Source organism: Pinus tabuliformis, chromosome 5_1 (assembly GCF_031772625.1).
Source record: "Pinus tabuliformis cultivar Carrire ecotype Pingquan chromosome 5_1, CPIR1, whole genome shotgun sequence".
NCBI classification, from domain to species: domain Eukaryota; kingdom Viridiplantae; phylum Streptophyta; class Pinopsida; order Pinales; family Pinaceae; genus Pinus; species Pinus tabuliformis.
The window spans coordinates 448,582,539-448,599,717 of NC_142305.1; positions in this window are offsets into that span (position 1 = coordinate 448,582,539).

Below are 17,179 nucleotides of genomic sequence, written 5' to 3' on the forward strand. Positions count from 1 at the left end.
TTTTACCCGGTTGTTGAAGCAAAATACTCCATTCTATTGGAACAATGTAAACTTTGAAACGGGAACTATAAACTCAAAACGGGAACTCTAGCCAAAAAACCCCCAAAAAAACATCAAAAACAGTGCTAAAAACGAAAAGTGTGTATACTGGAACGATGTTTTTTTTTAGGTGTCAATTTTGAACGTGTTTTAAAAATGGCAGTGACTACGAAATTTACTACGAAATTTTCGTGCAAAATATAGCTTCAAAACGAAAGTGATGATATTGGAATAATGATTTTTTTTTAGGGTCAATTTTCAATCTTTTTAAAAAATGCTAATAAAACCAATTTTTTATGTCTCAAACAAAGTTAATTTTTAAGGAAAAAACACATTAATGTTTCTGGTAGAATATCATTTTTCTTTCCTAAGTATAAATTTAACATGTTTTCAACCACACCATGCTAGATACAAAAGAAATTGAAATTTTCAACTATAAAATTAAAAAACCATGACATTATGAACAAATTATATCACTGAATGAAATCAAAAGTCTTTATTTGTATACTGAATAAAACATACATTATATCTCTAATTTGATATTGCATTGTAGATATTTAAACAATAAAATTTATCATACTTAAGACATAATCCAACAACATAAAAATGCTTCATAACTTCTCATTTAAAAACATATGGAAAACATTAATTTTATTTGAAGATATGATGCATACATCAGTTATATAATCTGTCTTAAACAATTATTCAAAATCACTCATATTTTCTTGCACACCATCACAATTCACATCTTCATATGAGTGACTGGATGCTGACGAAGATGTTCCATATTCTTCTCTTTCATCAACTAGTGCCCCATCTGAGTCCACATGCATGCCCAACATTCTAGGTTTCAAAAGTCTTCTAGATCTACGACTGGTTTCAACAGACTCCCATGTCAACACTATTCCTTTTGGTAACAACCTCTTCAGAATCTCTGTCGTCTTGAAGCGAAGAGTTCCTCTCTTTGTTAAATTGAAGTCATAAACAAGTATGTCAACATCCTCCAATTGTAATATGTATGTGCGGTGGCGATTTATATTTGTACCCTTTCTTTTTCTTTTTCCACCATTTTTTTTGTCAACTACCATCTCTGGCTTATACACACCATTGAATGGGTGTGTATTTGTGGCATACCAATGTACTTAAACACTTGTAACATCCTCATTTTCTGTAAAGACCTTTATAACTTTAGCAACCCAAAATGGATAGCCTTTGGGATCTCCATCTGCTAGCACTGCAATCATGCAACCCTCCTTAATATCATGTACTGAACCCCTATAAAGGTCTTCCATGGCTTCACGTTGTGCATCAGACCTTTTGGAACCAATATACATCTCTCTTTCCATTGCCTGTGAAGAATTAATAATACCTTGAGTTTGTTGTTGTTCAACAATGTTTACTTCCTCTTGTTCATTCGACACATTTTGTGGCCAAATAAATGGATTTTTCAAAGGTATATCTTCATTGGTTGTTGTTGAAATGATATCACTTTGATTATTGAAAAATGACTCCCACCAAACTGAATCAGCAATGTCAAAGTACTCATATGTATATCTAATACATTTTTTAATTTCTTCTAGGCAATCAGAATAATTTATATGTCTATTCTATCTGTGTGCATTCTGAACTTCACCAACTAATTGTAATAACAATATTTTTGATGCAAATATTGGACGATCTGGAATGAACTTCAAAAATTGCAAACCTGATGACGGTGCCCATTCTGTAGTAGTTGAAAACTTCTTGCCCCATATTAGTGTTTTCCCATCAATTTTTTTTATACGAAATTGATGTTCGAAGCTAATATCATTAAGTTGTTCGATGCATTTCCCCTCACCATATGATCCTAGAATAAACCTTCGCATGTCAACAGTTTCTTCCAACACTTCAAAAGCAGGCTCTGGCATGTATGATTTCTTAATACATTCAATTAGTGATGGCAAGCTCCCAACTTCCTTCCTCCTCAATGTGACTGAAAAACGACTGAACATCTGATCAATATGGTCATGAGTGTGCCCAAGAAGAAGGAAACCAACCTTTACCTTTTGAAAAATTCTCAATTCAACAAGCATGTTCAGATACCCAAAAACAACCTGATTTTTGTTTTCACGGCAAGTGTTGTCCAATTGTAGATATAAAACTTCAGGAAGATTACCAGACCAATGAGAAATGACATCATGAATTATGGTTATGGTCAGATTTGCATCATTATGAATATTTGGAGCTGTGAAGTACACCCTTGGCAACATTTTCCCATTGAAGACCATACAACCGACCAAGTGAAACTGAATAAAATTTTCCTCTTGTAGATTTTTGGGTGTGCGAACAAAATGTGGTAAAAGTGTTTTCTTCTGGTCCATACCATCAATTATCAAACCCAAATATTTATTTGGATTATCATAACACTTCTTTCGATGCTTGTACAACTTCTTCCTTTCATTTGTTTGTTGTTCGCGATGCTCCTGAAGTTCTTTGACAATTAAATCTACACAACATAAAAGAAATTCATTAAGAAATATGTTTTCATAGTTGATGACTATACAATTTTAAAAGTAAAAGTTATGAACACTTACCTCTTTCTGAGCCTTCACATTTGTCCCTTTTTTATTTAAGAGAAGCACATGTACTGCAAATCCCCATCCTTGTCTTCTTTGGAATACGAACATTATTGAATTCTTTATTCCATATCTTCACAAAATATTGATATGTAATAAATTGGCCTTGCCCCTCAGCACTTTCTGCATATTCTTTATATAAGTTGTAGATTTCTCGTCTTGAAAAATTATCTGGAATATGTATTGTCTCTCTATTTGGCATACACTCTCCATGCTTTGAAAAGAAATCTTTCATCCATGACATTGCAGTATTTGATAATGTCCCAAACTGTCTTTTATAACGTACTTCTGAATAAAATGTGGGATCCTTTTCCAAATTTTCTTGAATTCTCGAGAGACGAAAATTCCCAATTGAATGAAACATTTTGAAAGCTTTTCTACACAATAATAAATTCCTAATATGATAATCATAACCTGACAATGTAGATTGCATGCAACCAACTAAATATGAGTTTTTCATGCTTTTATTCATTGACAAATATCTCTTCCTGCTTTCTAATGCAAATGTGAAATCCATACGTTTCAAGCAATTTTTTTGGCAACATTCACTTGAAATGAGAGCGTTGATAGAACTTCTTCTCGTCAGATATTCTGCTCTACCCCTTGTATAACTAGAATAGTTTGCATTGATATGAAAAGGTCTGCTCCTACTCCTCGATACAATATTTCTTGGCAACATCTCCATCATTGGATCATCATTTTTATAAGGATTTTCATCATCATTAAGAGGAATGTTATCCACACTATTATCAGCTCTGATTTTCAAATTTTGACTGAGAGGATACCCTTCATCTTCCCCTTCTTTAGTGCTACTGTCATAGTCCTTAGAATTCAGACTAAATGGAAAATTTGACTCGATGTTTAATGTATATTCTTCCTCATGTACATTGTCAGTGCTACTCTCATAGTCCATAGAATTAGGACTACGTTGAAAATGTGGTTGTTTACTTATTGAAGGTGCTACATCCTGTCCTTTGTCACTACTACCTTTATACTGATTAGAATTATGACCAACTGCATCATCCTGTTCTTCATCACTACTGCTCTCATAGTCCTTAGAATCAGGACTAAGAGGACATTGTGATACTTCAATCTTTTGAAAATCATCATCCCGCGCTTCATCACTGCTGCTCTCATAGTCCTTAGAATCAGGACTAAGAGGACATTGTGATACTACAATCTTTTGAAAATCATCATCCCGCGCTTCATCACTGCTACTCTCATAGTCCTTAGAATCAGGTTTAAGAGGACATTGTGATACTCCAATCTTTTGAAAATCATCATCCCGCGCTTCATCACCGCTGCTCTCATAGTCCTTAGAATTAGGACTAACTGGACACTGTGACACTCCATACTTTTGAAATTCATCATCATGCTCTTTATCACTACTGCTCTCATAGTCCTTAGAATGAGGACTAAGTGGACACTTTGACACTCCATTCTTTTGAAATTCATTATCACACTCATCATCACTGCTGCTCTCATAGTCCTTAGAATTAGGACTAAGTGGATACTTTGACACTCAATTTTTTTGAAATTCATTATCACACTTTTCATCACTACTGCTCTCATAGTACTTAGAATTAGGACTAAGTGGACACCGTGACACTCCATTATTTTGAAATTCGCCATCATGCACGTCAAAACTACTGCTCTCATAGTCTTCAGAATTAGGACTAAGTGGACACCGTGACCCTCCATTCTTTTGAACTTCACCATCACACTCTTCAAAACTGCTACTCTCATAGTCCTCAGAATTAGGACTAAGTGGACATCGTGACACTCCATTCTTTTGAACTTCACCATCATGCTCTTCATCACCGCTGCTTTCATAGTCCTTAGAATTTGGACTAAGTGGAATCTGTGACTCTTTATTAATTTGAAATTCTCCATCCCCTCTTTCATCATGCTGCTCTCGTAGTCTTTAGAATCGGGACTAAGTGGAAGAATTGACTTTCTATTCATAGTGGAAGAATTCCCACTATATTCATCAATATGAATAGAGTTGTTACGCGATGAAGATGTTGATGGTGTATAAATCGAAAATTCACCATCAGAACAATCCATCCCTTTCAAATAGAAGATGTTAAATGATACAAATGGAGTCTCCTAAGAATATTATATAGCTTAAAGAATGAAATATTCCCTCCAAAAATTTTTGCGAAAATATTTCCCTCCAAAAATTTTCGCGAAAATATTTCCCTCCAAAAGTTTGTTAGATTTATTTACCTTTATTATTTTATTCTACAATTCATTGAAAAACGTAAACTAAATTTTTTTATGAAATCAATCATTGAAATTCAAATTGTAAACTACAACTTCTATATTAATTTATCTAATAGTTAAAGTATATAATATTTACTAAACAACTATTTTTTTTTTTTTAATTTTTATAATATATTCTAAAACAAATTAATCCCACATTCAATCCATTGTAAAATAACTCTACAATATTCGCTCTATAATAATTTAAAACAAATTATCCCACATTAATCGTACAGAAAAACATCTTCGTAATTTCACTTATATATTAAATTTCGTTATCACTATTACTTACCTCACATCCAGGTTTTCTGAAGTTCGTTGAAAGACTTGTGAATTTGTGGAGCAGCTATATTGCTATCAACAACATATTCAATGAAGAATTATCGCAATTGAAAGGTAAGTTCAATTTTTTTTCAAAATTTTCATATTAAATTAATTTAACGAAGAAGATTTTTTTTTTTTAATTAATAATTTTTCCAAGCCAAAATAACAATTATGTCAATCGTGAGCATGGTGGGCCCAATCAAACTCAATCACCCAATAACCGTGGGTAGGTCGTCGTTGTGCCCCCTTCCCCTAACCCATTACCGATCTTTCCCATTCACCAATGCCCTCTTCCCCCTTCTACCCTACCCATGCGCCAGCCCTTGCCACCCCCAACTCACCCACCCATGCACCCTTTCCCCAACTCTTCCTTCCCTACCCCACAACTCTCCTCCCCATAAGCCCACCCCCTAACTCCCATTCCCCTCCAATCTCAAGTCCTCCCCCCCTTCCTTAACGCCGGCCCCATGGGCCCCACCCCCTAACTCCTTCCCCCTTTGTTTCCTTCCCCGTGCCCCCTCTCCCTCACCCCCTTCCCTTGCCACCCGCACCCCCACACCCTAACTCCGACGCCCCTGGCCGCCGCACCCCACGCTATCGCCAATCCCCCCCGCGTCCGCCCACACCCCCCCCCTCCTGCTCTTGCCCCCAACCCCCCCCCCCAATCCCCCCCCCCTAAACCCACCCCCACCCCTCCTGCCCCTGCCCCCACCCCCACACCCCCCCCCTTCTGCCCCCGGCATCCCCCCACCCCCACCCGCCCCACCCCCTACCCTTACCCATCCCCACCCCTACACCCTACCCGCGCCCTACCCCCCCCCCCACCCTTACCCCACCTCACCCCCTACCCTTACCCATCCCCACCCCTACACCCTACCCACGCCCTACCCCCCCCCCCCCCTCACCCTTACCCATCCCCCCCTACCCCCTACCCGCGCCCTACCCTTACCCCCCCCCCATCCCCCTACCCCCCCCCATTCCCTCCCACCCCCTCCCCACCGCGCCCACCCCTCCCCCTCCCCGGCCCCTCCGCCCACCCCGCCCACCCTTCGCTCTCCCCGGCCCCTCCCACCCCTCCCCCTCCCCCGGCCCCTCCCTGGCCCCTCTGCCCAGCCCGCCCACCCCTCCCCCTCCCGCGCCCCCTCCCCGGCCCCTCCGCCCACCCCACCCCCTCCTCGGCCCCTCCGCCCACCCCTCCCCCGGCCCCTTCCCCTCCCCCGCCCCCTCCCCGGCCCCTCCGCCCACCTCGGCCCCTCCGCCCACCCCACCCCCTCCTCGACCCCCTCCGCCCACGCAGTGCCACCCCAGGGCCGCCCCGCCTCGCCCGACCGGCGGCGGGTCGATTCCGGCGGCAGCGCCACCCTTGGGCCGCCCCACCAGTCGGGCAGGGCGGGGCGGCCCGGGGTGGCACTACGCGGGCGGAGGGGGCCGGGGGGAGGGCGGGGTGGGCGGAGGGGGCCGGGGAGGGGGAGGGGTGGGCAGGGAGGGGGCGGGGTGGGCGGAGGGGCCGGGGGAGGGGTGGGCGGGGTGGGGGGGGGTGGGAGCGGTGGGCGGAGGGGCCGGGGAGGGGGCGAGGGAGGGGGAGGGTGGGCGGGGTGGGCGGAGGGGCTGGGGAGGGGGTGTGGGAGGGGGAGGGGTGGGCGAAGGGGGTCGGGGAGGGGGAGGGGTGGACGGGGTGGGCCGGGTAGGGGGCAGAGGGTGTGCGGGGTGGGGAGGGGGCGGGGGGGGGGGGGGGGGGATGGGGGGGGTAGGGCGCGGGTAGGGGGTGGGGGGGGTAAGGGTAGGGGGTGGGGGGTGGGGATGGGTAAGGGTAGGGGGGTAGGGGGTGGGGGGGGATGGGGGGGGGGGTAAGGGTGGGGTAAGGGTGGGGGGGTTAGTTAGGGTAAGGGTAGGGCGCGGGTAGGGGGTAACGGTAGGGGGGTGGGGTAAGGGTAGGGGGTGGGGGGTGGTAGGGGGTGGGGATGGGTAAGGGTAGGGTGATGGGGGGGGGTAAGGGTGGGGTAAGGGTGGGGGGGTTAGTTAGGGTAAGGGTAAGGCGCGGGTAGGGGGTAACGGTAGGGGGGTGGGGTAAGGGTAGGGGGTGAGGGGTGGTAGGGGGTGGGGATGGGTAAGGGTAGGGTGTTAGGGTGTAGGGGGGGGATGGGGGTGGTAAGGGTGGGGGGGGGGGGGGGGGGGGTGGAGGGGGTAGGGCACGGGTAGGGTGTAGGGGGGGGGTAGGGGCAGAAGGGGGTGGGTAGGGGAATTGGGGGGGGTGGGGGTAGGGCGCGGGGATGGGGGGGCGGATGGGGTGCGGCGCGGGGTTAGGGGTGGAGAAGGGTAGGGGTGGGCGGGGGGTTGGGGGGGGGGGCGCGGTGTGGGGAGCGGTGGGCGCAGTGGGGAGGGGCAGCCGCGGGGAGGGGTTGGGGGGTGTAGGGGGTTTGGGGGGATGGGGGGGCGGGGGTTAGGGGGAGAGGGGGTTTTGGGGGCGGGGGGGGAATGGGGCGCGGGAGTGTGGGGGGACGGTAGGGGGTAGGGTGAGGGAAGGGGAGGGGGGGCCGGGGAGGGCGGGAAGCTTAGGGGGTTGTGGGGGGCGCGTGGGTAGGGGCTCGCTCATACTTGCCTAAATGTCTACTTAGCCTCATTATCCCTCACCTGACCTCCCGCTCACCCATCGACCCGCCTGCCCGTTAGAGCTGGCTGGGCAATTCTGATTATACAAATAAAAAATTTATGGTATATTTTTGTTATTAATTTAAGTTAATATGTTTTTTTATTTACTAATTTATGTGTTTTTTTTTAGGAAAATGGCATCAAGGAAAATTTCTGTGAATCTTCAAAAAACATTGGTGAACGAACTCCACCTAAGCTCATGCCTACAAATATTTCAAGTGCTTCAAGTGATAAGAAGCTAATCTCAGATTGGAAAAGTTCAAAAGAGGTGAAATTTCCATCAAGAGTCTGGTATGTGAAAGAAAGAGAGAGCACAACTGTGAATATATATCTATACATTGATATACCCCATAATAATGAAAATTTGGAGGTGATGGGAAGAGTCATAGATATGTGTTCGGTACCAAACACTGAAGTTGTTTATGTACTTACAAAAGCTCCCAAGTCACATGAAAGGATTAAATACTGACTATCATATTCATTATATGACACGAGAGAGGTATCTACAAAGTTGTGTAAACAAATCGTAAATGAGATGACACAAAACATCGTAAGTATTGTTATTTGTATTTTTATTTTGCGTTTTGAAAGTGTCTCGCTATATTTTTTAACTTTGTTTATATTAACATATGATATTTTGTTTGGCAGAATTTTGTTGAAAGCTGTTCAATTAGGTTGGGAGGCATTCATTTCATAGAGCATGATATCATGAAAGTTGTCAGCCATTTTTACTTAGTGTCAGAAGAAGATATGGAAAACATGGAAAATGTAGTAATTGATGATGCTACAAAACTACATCCAAAGAATTAGAAAAAAAGGCCTCTGGTGGATAAATCTAGCAAGGGTAAACAAGTTACTTTTGAGGATGATGAAGTTGAAATTGACAATGAAGCATATGTTGCCATTACTGAAGATGACATTGGAACTGAGGAAGGTCGTAAAAGACCAAAAGTAACAATTCCCAAGAATAGATCTCTTGAGAATGTTATGACGAAAAAAAGTAGAGTTGAAGATCTTGAAGTAGTCATTACCAGCAGTCAAGAACCTAGTGAAACTTCAAAAGAAAGAAGAGAAATTATTACACCAGGAGCTGATTTAGATGATGGCATAATCAAAACAAAACAAAATGCCATTCGACAGAATTTGACAAAGAGAAACTTAATTGATGGTGGTCGTACATTTCAGTTAAATGTCAGACAAACCTATAAGGCAAGTGAAGGACAATGCCAATATCAAGTCAGAAAGCCACATCATCTCCATGTTCACAACTTGAAAACATTGATGAGGTACAATCCATATGCTCATGTGGTTAGTTATGTGCTTCTTGTTGATCCACTTCAAGTTCCCAACAAAGAAGCATTTGATAAGTCAAAATTTTTTGAATACAATTATTATGTGCTTGGGGGGAACCATTCTGTTGAAGCTCAAAGACAATTGATGGAGGAATATCCTAATAACCCACATTTTGAAACAATGAAATGTATCATTTATGCTGGTTTAAATGAAACAGAAGCAAAGTTAGTGGCATGGGATCATAATTCAGATAATGAATATAGGATGTCTATGACTTTGATCCAAAAGGTTAGATTTATTCATAGTGAATTCTTAGAAAAATGTGGTGGGGATAAGATAAATATTACTGCAGATTTCCGAAAGGAATGTTGTATGGAAATAGGCTATCAAATTGAAGAGAAAACCAATTCAAAAGGTGGAAAAGACAGCAGATATAGCGATTTATTCAGAGGTGTTGATAACATTTTCCAATTGGCATTTAGAACTGGAGATATTTGGAATTTGATTGATGACATTTTTAGCATGTGGGAAGACATTGGCATTAAAAACCAGAGGGTCAAAAAGTCTAAGCCATTGATATGTAGCAACAATAAATCAGCTCCTGAACTGAAGCAACTTCCAGACGATATGACCATCACGCCTTGGAGGGCGATGCAAGGAGTGAAAGATGAAAAAATTGTCAAAACAATATTATTTCGTGTGAGGACAGGGGAATTATCATTGGAAGAAATGTCTGAAGAATTTCAAAAGTAAGTTTGCCGAATTATTTTTACTTATTTCCAGGATTATAGTTATCTTTTAAATAAAACATGTTGTTATTGGTAGTATTTGTTATACATATCATTATATTAACTTTTTTTTACTTTATCTATGCAGTCACAAAGTTTACATGAAAATTCAGGAACAAATGGTTAAATTGTTGAATGAAGATAGTTGGGATGATGTTGTACGCAACTATCCAGATTCAAGTTCTACATCAATATTAAAAGCTTTTTATCTTGCATTTAAAAAGGTAACTTGATTTATACATTCAGTTTTAATCATCTGTGTACTATTTTTAATTTAAAACTTACACATACATTTGTTTGTTTGGTAAAATATGAGGAAAGAAGATAATGGAGCACCAGACAGTTTCAAGGCTTTTATTGAAAAAATAAAGATTGAAAGACTGAGAAAGCAACGTATTAAGAATGTTGAACTTGATCCAACTCTTAATCATTTCATTTGGAATGGGCTAGACACTATTCAATATCAAGTAATACAAGGCGACTCTGAAGACATTGCTAAACTCATACCAAAAAGGGATTATGCCCTGGTTATTGCAGATATTCCCCATGGTTTCAATATTCCAAACATTTACTATGATAGTGACCCTTATACTTATCGAGCTTTTAATAAAGTGGTGGCGGGATTTATGGAAGTGACGTCATCACCATTATGGAGATTTGTGACATTTCATTCAGACACACAATTGGCAATGGTATTGTCAAGCTTCAAGGGGAAAACAAATTCAAGGATGCAGCTTACATGGCAAGATGTTTAAAGGTGTTTAAAGGTATATTTGATTAATGTTGAAAAATTCATTTATGTACAAGTTAATTGAACTTTTACTATTTTATGTTACAGGAAAAAGTCAAATCTTCTTAACAATGAAGATCAACAATTTATAAATGACTGTGAGTTCATTCATATTGATAGTTGGGCAAAAGATGATAGCCATATGTCTATGATTTTTAATCGGGTGGACAGAAAGAGTCATAGCCAAATACTGACTTATGATGCTGTTGTGAGAAAACTAACATATGAAGACAAAGAAACGAAAGGAGAGATAGTTAACATTTATCAGAAACCACAATTATTGATTAACTATCTTATAGACATATGTTCAAATGAAGGAGATTGGGTTCTGGATTTATTTTCTGGCTCAGGTAGGTTTTGCCACATGGAATTGAATTTCAATATGTTCTTTTTTTTTAATTAATATGTCATTGTACTAATTTACTTCATTATTTTTTTGTGCTTGATAATTAGGTACAACACTAGCATGCTGCCTTCAAAAAGGAAGAAATTACATTGCAATTGAGAAAGATCCATTACAATGCAATTTCATTCAGCAAAGAATTAATGCTCTTCAATTTCTTCCAGATGCAATGCAAGAAATTGGGTTGAAGAAAGGGGACTTTAGTGAATCACGTGTGGCAAAAAAGGCAAAGGAACCCCAACCACCATTACATGGAATGTTTGGAAAGACATATATTGGGAGATTTGCAGACATCAAAGACCCATTAGAAGAGGAAATTGCGCAAAAGGAAGCAGAAAATATTGTGGAAGATGACAATGATGAAACTCTAGAGGACGAAGAGTTTGGATTACGTGACATTGTTGATTAAATTTAAGTTATACCTGGAAATCAAGCTTTGCAATGTTTTGACTTTGACATTTCATGAAAAGAATAATCAATGAATTAAAGTTGTTATGTGTTCAATATCTGTAATTTGTGATTTTCGCATTGATTTTTAAGTTAATTATTATTTTTTGAAAAAAAAATTGTTATTATTATTTTTTTGACATGAAATTCATAAAAAAAACTATTATTTGACCATTTTTAGTTAATATTTTTGTATAAAAATTGTGATTTTGACATGTTAATTCTAACAAAAAATTATCAAAACGTTTAGTTTTTTTGTTATATTTATGTTAAAAATGGTTACTTTTATGTCCATTGTTAAAAAATGTTGTTTTTTAGAAACAATTATTTCATGTGGATTGAAAAATTAATTAAGGATGTATAAATATGTAGATTATCTAAAATTCAAACTATCGACTTTCTAATTTAAAAATGCAAAACAATAAAAACCCCACTAAAAAAATAAAAAATTAAGATAGAGAACAAGAAAATATGAATAAAATGACCACTTCAAAAACTATCAAATTTAGAAAATAATTTTTTACATTTCACACACTAGAAAATTTAAAGTAAAAAAATAGGTCTTTTAAAAAAAAGGTGTGATGCAGAATACTCACTTTTTAAAATCAGTGTGAAAATCACTACCATTCTAAAACTTAATGCACATGAAAAAAATTAAAGTTCCAAAAACCATGTTCTAAAAAAAACATGTGTATTCTACATCACCACTTTTAAAATCGGGTCATTTTTTTTCTATCTCTACGAAACGGGTAACAGTATTAGTTCCCGTTTCAAAGTTTACATTGTTTTGGGATGAGATAGCTCAGAAATCTTTTGATGCACTCAAACACGCGTTGACCCATGCACCGTTGTTGCATCCTCCCAACTACAACCAGGATTACTTCTTGTATCTCTCCGCCTCTCATTCCACCATTGGAATGGTTTTAGTTCAGGAAGATGGATTCGGAATTGAACATGTGATATATTACCTTAGTCGAACTTTAAATCCAACTGAGCTAAAATACTCACATGTGGAGAAATTGGCATTGGCAGTTGTTCAAGTTGTCCAACATTTTCGTCACTACATTCTACTATGTAAAACTACGGTAATTTCGGATTGCAACCTTATGATCTAAATTTTGACCAAGCAATTGCTAGGGGGCAAGTACTCTGAATGGATCGTTATCCTGCAGGAGTTCGACTTGGAATTTGAGAAATCTAAGTCTAAGAAATCTTTAGTTTTTGCGGAGTTAATGTGTGACTTCTCGCATGCTGACACGGAAACTGTGGCGGAGGAGCCCATTGCAGACGAATCCTTGTTTCTAATCAGCACTTTATATCCGTGGTATGGGGATATCATTGTTTATCTCCAGACCCAATCCTTTCGGCCAGAAATTTCAAGGTCAGAACGTCGAAAGATTTGATTCCAGTCCCAACAATTCAGGATTATTGGAGATACTCTTTATCGCCGTGGGGCGGATTCTGTTTTTCGACGTTGCTTAACACACGAGGAAGCTAAAAGGGTTCTAAATGACTGTCACTCTAGAGCGTGTGGCAGTCATATGTCTGGGTTTGTTAGAGCTCAAAAGATATTGCGCGCTGGCTACTTCTGGCCGTCTTTATTTAAAGATTGTATTACGGCGGTCCGAAAATGCCACAACTGCCAGATTTTTGATCGTAAGATGCACGCTCCACCTGCTCCTCTCCACCCTATAATTTCCGTTAGTCCTTTTGCCAAATGGGATATCGATTTTATTACATGTAACCCTCACTCGGCCGGGGGGCATGCGTATATTATCCTTGCGGTAGATTATTTTACTAAGTGGGTTGAGGCGATGCCTACATTTGAGGCAGACGACAAGACAGCTGCAATTTTCGTGTTCAATCATATAATTTCTAGGTTTGGTGTCCCACAAGCAATAATTACTAATCATGGGCGTCATTTTCGAAACGTTATGATGATTGAACATATAGGCCATCTTGGTTTACGTCACGATAGTTCAACCCCTTATTATCCACAAGCGAATGGTCTGGTTGAATCCATCAACAAAGTTTTAGTCATCATGATCCGACGAATCATTGGGATTCATCGGTTGAATTGGCACAACATGTTATTTTCAGCGCTTTGGGCGTACCGAACTTCAATAAAAACATCAACAGGGTTCACTCCTTTCCAACTAGTCTATGGTTTAGAAGCTGTGTTACCCATTGAATGCGAAATCCCGTCACTGCAAATGGCCATCGAGTTACTTCCAGCCACTTCTGAAGAGGAAAAGTGTTTGTTATACTTGGCTCAATTAGATGAGAATTGACGTGATGCTGCATTGGCGATCGAGACTCACGCAAAACGAATGAAAGCTCAATATGATCGAAATGTGACCCCTCGAAATTTCTCGGAAGGAGATCTAGTCTTAGTTTATGATCAAGCTAATGATAAATTAGGCGCTGGAAAATTCATTCCTATGTGGCATGGTCCCTATATTGTCAAGCGAAAGCTAGCCAAAGGGGCCTATGAATTGGTAGACTTTGACGGGGACTCTTTGGGTAAACCCAGAAATGGCCTTTACTTGAAGAGGTATTATGCTTAAAAGAATGGGTATGGAGATTTGTAGTTAGGATAGTTTTTCTTTCCAGCTGGTGTGTTTTAGTTTAAACAGTGTGCTTAGCTTAGAGAGTGTTTTTCGTCATTATTCCTGCTTATCTTGGTTTTACTCTTGATATTGCAGATGTCGATGCCTCTCCAAACATACATTGGTTTCGTTGATGGTGCTTGTCGTAATACACGGAACATCTCTTCCGCAACTTGGGTTATCTATTTGCCCTCTGACGAGTTAGTATCTATGCATGGGGTAAGCCTCGGTCAAACAATGAACAACATTGCCAAGTATAGTGCAGTGATTGACTTATTATCTGAATCTATTTCATTTGGGATTCAGAGTTTGACAGTGAGGTTAGATTCGGAACTCGTTGTATTACAGCTTAATAGAGTGTATGCCATTAGAAATTCAGTGTTATTGAGATTATTTTTGAGAGTGCGTCTCTTGGAACGTGAATTTGATTATATTGAATATCAGCATATTCCAAGATCTTTAAATACATTAGCAGATGCAATTGCTTCTCGAATGTTAAATAGACATTTGCAATAATCATACATGTAAATTTAAAACCATTCCATAACATGATTTACAAGATAAGCCAGTAATAGTGATATATATATATATAAGAATGTGTCAAAAAATACATCGTCCTCGATCATAGGTTGAAAAACACCTTATGATCGGCAAAAATGATAAGTGCAAAAAACAAAAATGTCACATATGCCCACAATAGGCGATCATCCTATCACTGGTGATGATCTCTATAAGAAACCGCTGCACGGGCCACCTTGCAAAGGAACCTCCTAAAAGGTCCCGGGACCCCAATCACATAGTGCTGAAGTCGATGAGGAATGTCATCTATAGTGGTCTCAGGAATGTCTCCTGTCAAGCGCTCGAGATGACCCTCCAACTCGGCCAAAACCTCTGCTGATTCCTCCTGTGGGGCTGGTGCGGGTGCAACTGGTTGCTTCCTCTCGTAAGGCCGCAGACCGGCTGGTCGCTGTGGACCCACATATGCATTTGAAATTTTTACTATCAGTTTTGAGACAATGAAAAAATAACAAAAAAAATTAAAATAGGAAAAATGTTGAAAAGAATTTTACCTGACTCATCCCACTGCTCTCCTGGTGGAAGAACCATGTCTAGGTCACCACGAAAATCTATCCCAGTGTAAGGGAAGTCCTGAATAGAAAAGACCTGGTTTTCCAGCGATTGGAAATACTCATATTTGAATCGAGCAACCTCTGTCCTCTCGTCCGGGTGACGGGCCATAATTGCGAACCATCGCATCAGTTTGGGCTCTCGAGGAAGCCCACCTCCAACAGTAAGGTGTTGTGGGATCAGCATAGGAACCCTCTCCAGGCCAAAACTCACAACCAAAACCCCATAACCAAAGGTCTTTAGTTGTCCGTTTTTGGCCCTGGTCAGTTGGCCTTTCAGATTGGCCAACACGGCATCGCACCAGTTGAAGATGGTGCCTCGAAAGCAATCAACTGCCATACGCATCTAGGATCCGGTGGCAATATGTAATGTGGCAACTCCGCAAAGTCTGGTGACAGTGAACGCAATCACCATGAGCTCAAGATGGGATATGGTCTTTATGTCTATCCCTTTGTCTCTAGCCTGGCTGTTGCAGTACTCTAACCTGAGGCTATCGATAGACAGGCCACCTGGCCTAGCCCCAAACAGAGTCAAGTCTTCGCCTCTCTTAGGAAAACCAGTCAAGAAATATATGTCCGCCGGCTCGATTTCGAGTTGGTGGCCACCAATGAAGAAGCATTGGTCCTGTATGCTCCATCTGTCAACCAACCACTGTAAGAAATCCACCTGAGCCCTCATGCCAAGAATGGCCCAGAATTTGTACAAGCCGCACGCCCTCAAAGCATCAAGTGAAGGCTGATGATTCCATGCGGCAGCATCCATGTCCTCATGCTCTCGTTCACGCCAATCTAGCATGATGTACTCTCTGCATCAAGTATAAAGACAAATTAAATTGCTAGAAATTATTTTGTGTGGTCCATTTTTGAGAATTTTTTGGTTAAAAACCCTTGCGACGGGGACCGCACCCTCCGGGTTAGACACAGTGTGTGGGACCTCACTTTGTCTACATGGAAGGTGCGGACCCCGAGCTTTTTCCCAATGGACAAAAAGTCGAGGTCCGCAGGCCCGCAATGGTAAACCTACGGGCCCCCGTGCACGGGTTTTGTGCCTAAAAACCCTCCCAAAAATGAAATAAAAGACTAAAACAAAAAATTAAACGATTAAAAATGAAGAGTGGGATGATGTGGATTACCTGGAGAAGACGTCGTTCAATTTTGACAGTTGGATTTCCCGCAATCTTCACGGGAAGTTTTCTGAGCAAAAGCACTATTTTCTCACCCAAACTCAAACGGTAAAAATGAATTGACAAAGACCCTTTTTATAAGTTTTTTGAATAAATAAATTGCAAATTTGTTTATGTTTCACTTTGAAAAGGTATTTTTGCGACATTTTTATCTATTTTGAACAGGTATGAGTAATGTTTGTGTTTTTGCGTAGAATAAAGGATTATTCAGGCGAAATCTATCATTTTCGACGAAAAAACATGTAGAGTCACCTTTAAGCTCTTTTCTGACTCCTGAAACATGAAAATATTGCCGAGTGTTTCTTTTAAACTCATTAAAACGGAATTAAAAGACGGTCCACTTACAGCTCTTTTCCGACCGTAAAAAACATGAAAAGATTGCCGGATTTTTGTCGTTTCAAATTCGATATCAGTTATAAAACGACGTGTCGTTGATCGCTTTTTTACTTTTTCGGGTCAAAGGCACTAATGACGAAAAGTACTCCTTGGTCGTAAAAGATCAAGCGGTTCTCTCAAGTGTTATTTTATACTTTTTTCGAGCTTGGGAGACACAAATTTACGAAAAAGGTCAACCCTGGAGTCTTCTTCAGTTTTTCAGACTCTCTAAAATTGAAAAACGCCGAGTTTTTCCTATACTGGACTCGTT